The 8,818-nt window shown below is 40.5% G+C and overlaps 1 pseudogene; it reads left to right on the top strand.

Moving 5' to 3' along the window:
- Positions 1-6,186: 6,186 nt before the first annotated feature.
- Positions 6,187-6,281, top strand: LOC147510065 (small nucleolar RNA R71; annotated as a pseudogene).
- Positions 6,282-8,818: the final 2,537 nt, after the last annotated feature.

Raw genomic sequence — 8,818 nt, 5'->3', positions numbered from 1 at the left:
TCCCCTAAAATGTTTAGCATGATCCAAAACATAACAGTTCCTATGTTCATGGACATGCTACCAAAGGCGACGTTATATTCCCCTTGGTCCTCAATACGGAAAATGCCCGCGCCATACGACTCATGCAAAAACTCGTAAGTGTAGACATACATATTATGGACCCAATAGCACCATGGGTCTTGTATTTCATGGGCATAGCCACCCAAGAACAAATGCTAGCAAAAAACCTGGTAATTTCCATTGGTTCATTATCAATGTTGATGGAGAACACTTGTTCTCGATGGAGAACACTTGTTCTCCATCTGGTCTTTCAAAGAAAATGCAGTTATCGTAAAAATAAGATGCTAGAGTCGGAGAATAAAGTGCATCCGGTCTTACCATAAGCGGCTCCCAGCCAACGAATGTGATCGCTTCGCGAAACCAAGCACTATAAGTAGTGCTTTGGAACAAATCTTCGAAAGACTGTTCTGGTATCAATGTTGGAGATGTCATCTCAAAATTACACTTTGGAATAGCTGCGAATGATCCGGATACTACGCGAAAAAACGGAAATTTTACGGTCCACGGAAGTTCGCTGAGTGCGCTCGATAGAAGCGGATGGCGCTCTGAAGAAATTGAAATTTCTAGTGTTTGGCTGGTCGTCAGCTTCAGCTCGGCGAGAATGGCCTCGATAAAAACTCAGAAAAATACAGAGCGAAGTGCGCTCCTCAGAGGGCTGAAAAGCTTCGAAGTTGCAGAAACTCGGAAAATGAGCCGAAACGAGGGAATCGCGGGAGTGAAAGGTGAGTGATGGAGTTTAGGTGTAGTGTGAGTTGTGAGGATAGATTGTATCAAGTTTATATATGTTTAAAGTTGCTAAAATGGATCGGGAAGTTGCCAAAACTAATTACGGCAGTTTCCAAAAATCCTTAAATTTCCAAACCCGAAAACGGAAACAACTCATATCCTTGATTCTAATTCAAACCCAGTATCTTTTAGGTTGATTTTATGATAGAATGTACCTATTTAACCTAGATTTCATCCTACAATGAGACTTAATCATAGATATGCCTAAACGGCCATATTTTCACCTTGACTCAAGAATAAATTCTAATAACGAGGGTTATATAAAATAATGCTTGAATTGATAAAACCACCCCCAAACAAGTTGGGAAGGTAGAATCAATATGAAACAACCACGCATACTGAAAATAACCCCTTATATTAAAATTTTCATTCAGAGTATATTACACTACAAAATTCAAATTACGGAAATAAACTTGCATTAAAATAAATAACAATAAAGAAATTACAAATAACAAATAAAATATAAAACATCAAACTATACTATCCCTAGCTACTCCGGAACTGGTGGCGGAGGGAACATGCTTCGGAGACTGCTCCTGAGCTCCTGAAGAGCCAGCACCATTCGTCCTTCGGTGACGACGCTCGTGCCTGGATGGTGTGTCCTCAGAAGGAGAGTCCCCGTGAGGTGGGAATCGTGTCAGCAACTCGTCCCGGAACTGGCGTTGAGCTTCTAGCTCGGCGCTCATCTGTTCCCACCTCTCGTTCTCTCTCTGGGTACAGAGCTCGATGTTGTGATGCATCGTTGCCTGTCGAGTCCGGAGGTCTTCACAGATAGTGTTAAGGGAACGCATGCCTCGATGGATCACAGCCATGCGTTCGTGATCCGGTCCAAAGACCTCTCCAAGGCATCCGTGTCAAACAGGTCAAGTCCTCCTCATCCACCGGAGGCATCCTAATGTCCCCCAGCCTCCTCGGCATTCTCAGCTCCTCCATCCTCTTCTTCTTCTTCTCTATCCTCAGCCAATCTCCAAACCCGTTGGACACACTCCTTATAGATGCGAGGGTTACGGTGGAGAGTGATGTATGTCCGATCGGTCGCTGAGCCGCTCTCAACTTGAGCATGATCTTTGTTATCAACACACGGGGAGAGGGCAAATGATCCTCCCTACTCCCCTAATCATGCTCGGTAAAACTCTAAGATGCAGAAGTCATACTTCCGCTCTGGAGTATCCATAAGATATGGAGCAGTTTCAGGCCAATGTCGCCGACCTTCCCTTCCCCTCGGATGTTCCGACCAATCCACCGAAATTGTAGCCGGTTGGTTGGTCCTAAGGGAAGCTTTGTCGGACACAATGCGATCTTGCATTGTAGTCCCCTCCAATAATTGTCTCGTGCATCAATGGCTCTACCCCATTATCTTTGGGACTCCCTCTGAGGTGACATCCAGATGGATTCTAGGCGGAATGCCTAGAATCTCGCCAACAACCCAGTCGTCACTTCCTTCGCCTCTTATTTACAACAACAAAATCCTAGTCCCTTCCAACTCCCTCAGATATCATAGAACCGTCGGACTAAGTCCTCGTGGTAATAGGCTTCAGCCGAAAGTACCACAAGCTATTCCATCTCGATCGATCATCAAAATCACCATAAAAGCGGCGAAGTGGTCGGCAAAGAAAAGCTTGCTCCGCAAAATTCGGCGTTGTTGAGCCATTGGAAGTTTGGAATGTAGTGGGGGTTTAAATGTGATGTAGTGGTGTGATTTTAATAGACCGGTTGAAGCAACCAGTGGTGGTGGTGGAGTGGTGGTCGGCAGCACCAAAATTTTGAATTTTCGGTGGTTTTTAGTGATGGAAATCGGTAGTGGTGGTGGTCGGTGGTGTTTGGAATCGATTTGGGTTGGGATTTAATTTGGGGCGTGGGTAAATTTTTGTTTTCTTTTTATTTTGATTTTGTTTTTTAGGTTTTGGAGCTTGGTCGTTAATGGCGGATGAAGAAGAAAACGATGAACTGATGGTGAAGGTGTGGGCGCTGGTCGTCGGGGGCATGGGTTGGGCCCAAGCCCAAAATCGAAATTTGTGATTTTTTTCGATTTTTTGCGAAACTTCAAATCAAAATTGCCGCTTCGTTACCGGTCCGATTTTTGCGAATGAGATATGGAAATGATCAGGAGAGAATTTCCAATCCAATGATCCATAAAACACTCCATTCCGACCGTGGATGACATATAAGATAGTGGAAAATGCCTCGAAGTGCGTGCATAACGTACGTTATGCGAACAATTGAACTCTAAATTCATGGATTATGTCAACCTGAATCGTAATAAAATAAAATGGCCTAAGCAACTCTAAAGGGACATAAATATTTAGTACGAAATTTAACACCCCACCCTAAACAAATTTTTACAACGGCTTAGAAAATTTGTTTTAGCGATGGTCTTTAAAGTCGATTCGAGACTTCCTAGGTTACTATGCTTATTCTTTAATATATATATATTTTAATTTTAAAAAGAAAACAATAAAAAGAAGGACATAATTCACCCCATAGAGAAACATGACTCAAAAAATCCGAGAAAACATGCAAGAGTGAAAAACGTGAATTATGTTTAAACGCGTGGACTTAGGTTCCGTATTTACAGCCACACACTCCATAGAGAGGGCCGGTTACCTTAATGGTGCACTCAAATATATGGAAATGAAAGGAAATGCACCAACCACAAAAGTTGAGTCGTTTATAGTCAGATACTCGAGACTTTATCTAGACATATGTATGAACATGCATTTTATCATATATCAACAACCGAAATAATTGTGGATCATTCCATAAATAAATATCACAGAAAACATATCCAAACACAATCAAGCACCAAGATTTCCTATGACTCAACCTAGTGAAATGAAAAAGCCGAAGTCGGATAACCCTATTATGTAACCTATCATGCACCTTATTTTTCATTTTTGAATGAGTGGGTGTTCTAGTAAATAAGTGTGGAAAAGTGAATGGTTGTGGAGAATATGGTGGATATGGATAAGTTGTAGAAAGACAGCCTGTAAACAATGAAGATGTGGTTTTAGCACAAAACTCATTCATTGTGTGTGTGGACTGCCTCAATTATGAAAATGAAGGTGTCAAATGGTTTGTCCTTCTGTAGTATTTGTTTACTAGGTGGATTTAAAAAATTATGAAGCACAGAAGAAACAACAGGATCCAGTGCAAACTCGGGATTCCTTTGAAAGGGTGGAAGGAGGGGAATCGAGGTGGATGTTGTGCAAAGTAGTTCTTGATAGGGTGATTCATCACTTGCTCGAAGAAACTCATCGAATTGCTCATCTAGATTGGTCATATCCTCGTTACTATGATAGTCCTCTATATCTTTGAGAAAGTCATCAATCTCCTCCTCATCCGTAATATGTGTATCGACTAGTGTAGGGATGGAAATATTGGAGTCTGATCTTCCAAAGGAAAGAAATTTGGGCATATGATTATCAGGGAACGTGTTGTTGAAATAATCTCGAAAGCAACGCCTCGATCATGCTAACCTCTCCATCCATAGACTAATCGGGTAATCGCGGTCCTTGTTTTAAAACATTGACTTCAACAGAAAGATGGCCAAAAGACATGGAAATTGAACCATCACGGCAATTAATGAGCGCATTTGCAGTTGCCAGAAAAGGACGCCCTAAGATGATCGGGACAGAGTCGTTAACGACTTCTGTGTCGAGGATGACAAAATCAGCCGGATAGTAAAAAATCTTGAATTTTTACCGTAACATTTTCGACGACACCCTTAGGATACTTAATAGACCGATCAGCTAATTGCAACGTCATTCTAGTGGGTTGCATCTCGTCTAGACCTATTTGTCTATACAAATAAAACGGGAGTAAGTTTACACTAGCCCCCAAGTCTAATAATGTGGTCGTATAGGAATCTCCTAAGGTGCATTGTACAGTAGGACGACCAGGGTCCTTGTACTTAACAATTCCATTATGTTCAGATAGAGTTGGGAATTGTTTTGTTAAAAAGGCGTCTTTTGGTATATTGGTCTTACGCCTAGTAGTACACAATTCTTTAAGAAACTTAGCATGGTGTGGTAGCTTTTTTATAGCTTCGAGGAAGGGAAGGTTTATAGTTAGATTCTTGAAAACATCCCTAATCTCCTCGTAATTTGTATCCCTAGTTAACATGGCTAATTTTTGTGGAAACGGTGGTTTCTGTCTATATTTAGCAATGGTATTACATGGGTGTTTAACCGTGGCTTCCTGTTTCTTAGGTTGTGTTGTAACCGTACCTCTCTACGGTGGTAGGCTCTTCAGTTTCTATTTTGGTATCTAGTAATATAGCGGTGTAGGGGACTCTTGGTGGGGTAACTATAGGCATAGTTACTTTGTTATCAACCACTCTACCGAAGCGGAGGGTGGTGATGGCCTTTAGCTCACCCACGGTTTCATACTCATTACTAGTATTATCGGTTATCTCAAAGGCTGTATTTGTTGTTTTAGGATTAGGTATTTCGTGACCTGGAAACACACCTTTGGGTTGGGCTTTATCTTGAGCCAACTGTTTGGTTAAATTATTAACGGATTGTAGAAGCTGTTGGTTAGATTGAGCCATGGTTTGGAAAAGTTTTTGGCTCACTTGTATGAAGGTGTCAAGACGATCCGGTTGTGTGGGTGTAGTAGTCACGGGTGGTGGATTTGGAACTATTTTAACGGAATTATTTATGGGCTGATTTTGGTAGTTATTATTTACCGGAACGATACCTCTATTAGCGTTATAATTATTATAACTACCTTGACTTTGTGCTTGACCTTGACGAGGTTGCACTTGGTTGTTATAATTATTAAAATTCCCCGACCGCCCTTGTCGTGAATGGGGCTTGGTTAAAGCCGTGCATAGGCCTAACATATTGGTTATTATACCCTTGAGGTGTGACGCTTTTGGTTATTTCTCCAACCGAAGTTGGGATTTTTGTCTCCGCGGGGCTTAGGTTCACTATTAATGGAACAAGCCTGTTCATAGGCTATAGGACGATGGGAGTCGGGATGCTCGGGCTCCAACAGAAACTACATGGATTTGAATTTACATTCATGACGGGATTGGCTTTTGTTGTACACGAAATGGCCTCTACCTTTTTTGTGAGGGATTCAATTAGAGTTTTAAGCTCGGGATCTGATTTAACCTCAAACATACCTGGTAGCCTTTAATCTTGAAGAAGAAACTAGCGGAGAGGGGTAAATCGCCACTACCCCCAATTGTTATTTCGTTTAGTTTGGTCCCTCTAAAATTTATAAGCCTCGAAGCTCCTTTGCTTAAGAAACTACCCCCATTCATTATGTCAAGGACTTCTTTATGGTGGTGTAGAAGTCCTTTTGAAAAGGCACGAACTAACGTGTCTTTTCGCTAAGTTATGATGTGGACACTCTATAAGGAGATCGGTGAAACGATTCCAAGCCTCAAAAAATGTTTCATGAGGATTTTGTCGAAAAGAAATAAATCTTGGAAAGCATCTCATCCGTCTTTAGGGGTGGGTAAAATGTTCCATAAACAATTGAACAAGTTTAGCCCACGAAGTCCACGTAATTAGGCGTTTGGGCGATTAACCAAGACGCGCCTTTATCGGCTAAGGTGAAAGGGAATACCCTTAATTTAATTTGTTCCGCACCAACCGTAGGATGGTGGAATGTTGTTAGGACTTGTTCAATCCTACACATGACAGCCGATAAGGTTTTTCATGGTCTAATCCATGAAAACGGGTAACAAATTAAAATATTTGGGGGATTCGAAATCCCCCGCTGGTCCGCTAGAACGATGCAAGATTTGGGGCTATCGCTCAAGGCTTTGTAGAAGTCGAGAGAGAGGCCCTCTTCTTCGTTGGGCATCAGGTCGTGATGTGTGTGAAATAGTAGCTAGAGGTGTAGTGGGTGGTATACTAGATAGACTTGTTTGTTGACGTTGTTTTGTAATTACGTTCGGTGTTTTTGTTCGGCCAGACCTTAATCTCATACAAGGCTAAAACCAAACTTAGCTAAACACATCAACACTCCAAACAATTCTGATATACTAGTATAAACCTCTAACAGAGAGCGAGGTGTGGAAGAAAGGAATACCTGACAAGGCCCTTGCTTCGCTTTTATGAATAGCGTCTTGTTTACGCTTTGTTCGGTATATATAGCGAGGTTAGAACACTGAAAAATATGAAAGATCAAAGTTCGAATCAAAACTATTGAAATCTGAAAATTTTTGTTAAATGGCTGGCTTTCGGATAGATAGGCGTGTCGCACTCCGGTAATTTTCAAATTACAGTGTTTTTATGGGTCGTCAGCTCTTGCTCCAGTATATAGTCATGGTCGCTCAAGGAAGGCGGGCGACGCTTCGGTGTAATTTTAACCCGAATTTTTCAACTCGAGAAATGGACAACCACAAAGATGAATCAAACAAGGGTGGGTGGGTGTAATGGGACTTTAAGAATAGTACTAACACTACGAAAACAATATTAAAGTGAAACTAAGATGGCAGCAGCGCCATTTGATAAAAGATAAAATTTAATAGTCTTACCTACGAAATAAAGTGATGAAACTTACAAACGCAAGTAAAACTCAACTAATTTTATAGGTCTATGTTTATCAAAGATTCTACTCTCAAGTCTATGAGATATAGTAGAGTAGAGTGATTCGTTCCACTCTTAGTCCTTCCCAAGATGCTATGTTCTCAAGTGTAAGTACTCTAAACTTAAAGTCTAATGAGAGATTTTTAAAAAGGCAACTAAACTACGATGCAACTACCCACTAAAATGCAACTAGTCGACGATGGGAATAACTAAGGGAATGCTACGTTGATTCGATAATAAGGAGTTAGAGGGGATTGATTCCTCCTTAACTTCGACTTAATCCTATTAACGATGAATCGTCAGTAATCCGAATTGAATCTGCTTTGAGAACAATTGGTTCTTCCTAATCCCTAATTACACATGGCATTCCTACCAATTCATAACTAGCATGTGAACGATTAAACCCATTCTCATGGTGAACTAATCATTTCTAGAGTGGAAAGGAAATTACGACGATTCTACGATATTCGGAATCAAGCTTTCATCAAGGCTTCTCAACCCCCTCTAATGGAGGTTTAGCCAAGAATCATTACGCAATCATTTCCAATTACATTTAAACTAAACATGATATAAAGAATTGAAATTTACTTAATTAAACAATAATGAAATCTAATTTAATGACTCAATTGAAATAAAGACAGGAATTGAAATTAGATCTAGGAATGGAAATGACAAAATTGAAATTGATAAAAAATACTACTTTATTGATCTAATAAAAATGAAGAACAAGATTCAAAGGTTTAATCTAATACAATAGTTGAAATGGAACTAAACTTAATTAATCTACATGAAAAACTAGATCTAGAATTCATTAATGGATCCTAACTAATCTAAATCTAATTTAGGTCTAACTATCTACCATTAACTAACTACTAAGCTTTTGTTTTTATACATTCAGATCCAAAAATCGTGCATGGGCTTGGAGCCATGTTTTGGGCCTGATTCTCTACCATTAACTAACTACTAATCATGTTTTGGGCCAGAGAATCAGGCCCAAAACCCAATTCTTTCAGTCCAAAAAGGCCTCTTCAGCTGCAGTTGGCTTCAATAGACTTTCCGTCCACTTCTGCTCCTCTGATTGGGTCGAGGCTTAGACCATTGGAAAGATCTTTCCGAGCCGGTCGTTTTGACATAAGGTAGGCCCCATTTCAGGTCTGAGTCCAAAGATATGTCCTTCGAAAGTTCTCACTGACTTTTGTCTTTGTTTCGCCCGTCGACTTTTCAGCTTTTGACCGGGCTTTTAGAAAGGCTTTGTCTTCTCGAAACTTGGCCTTTAATCACGGAACTCCTTAGTAACCGACCTTTGCTCCTTTATCTCACTAAAGTGGCACATTTCTGCACATAATGGACTTTAAAGCCTGAAATGTATAAAAACACGTAATCAGTGTTAACTCTTAATTATTACTCACATAATTGGTCTAAAAGTA

Source organism: Coptis chinensis, chromosome 3 (genome assembly GCF_015680905.1).
Source record: "Coptis chinensis isolate HL-2020 chromosome 3, ASM1568090v1, whole genome shotgun sequence".
Taxonomy (NCBI): domain Eukaryota; kingdom Viridiplantae; phylum Streptophyta; class Magnoliopsida; order Ranunculales; family Ranunculaceae; genus Coptis; species Coptis chinensis.
Note: the sequence above shows the minus strand (reverse complement) of the source record. Positions and strands in the feature narration are given on the sequence as shown.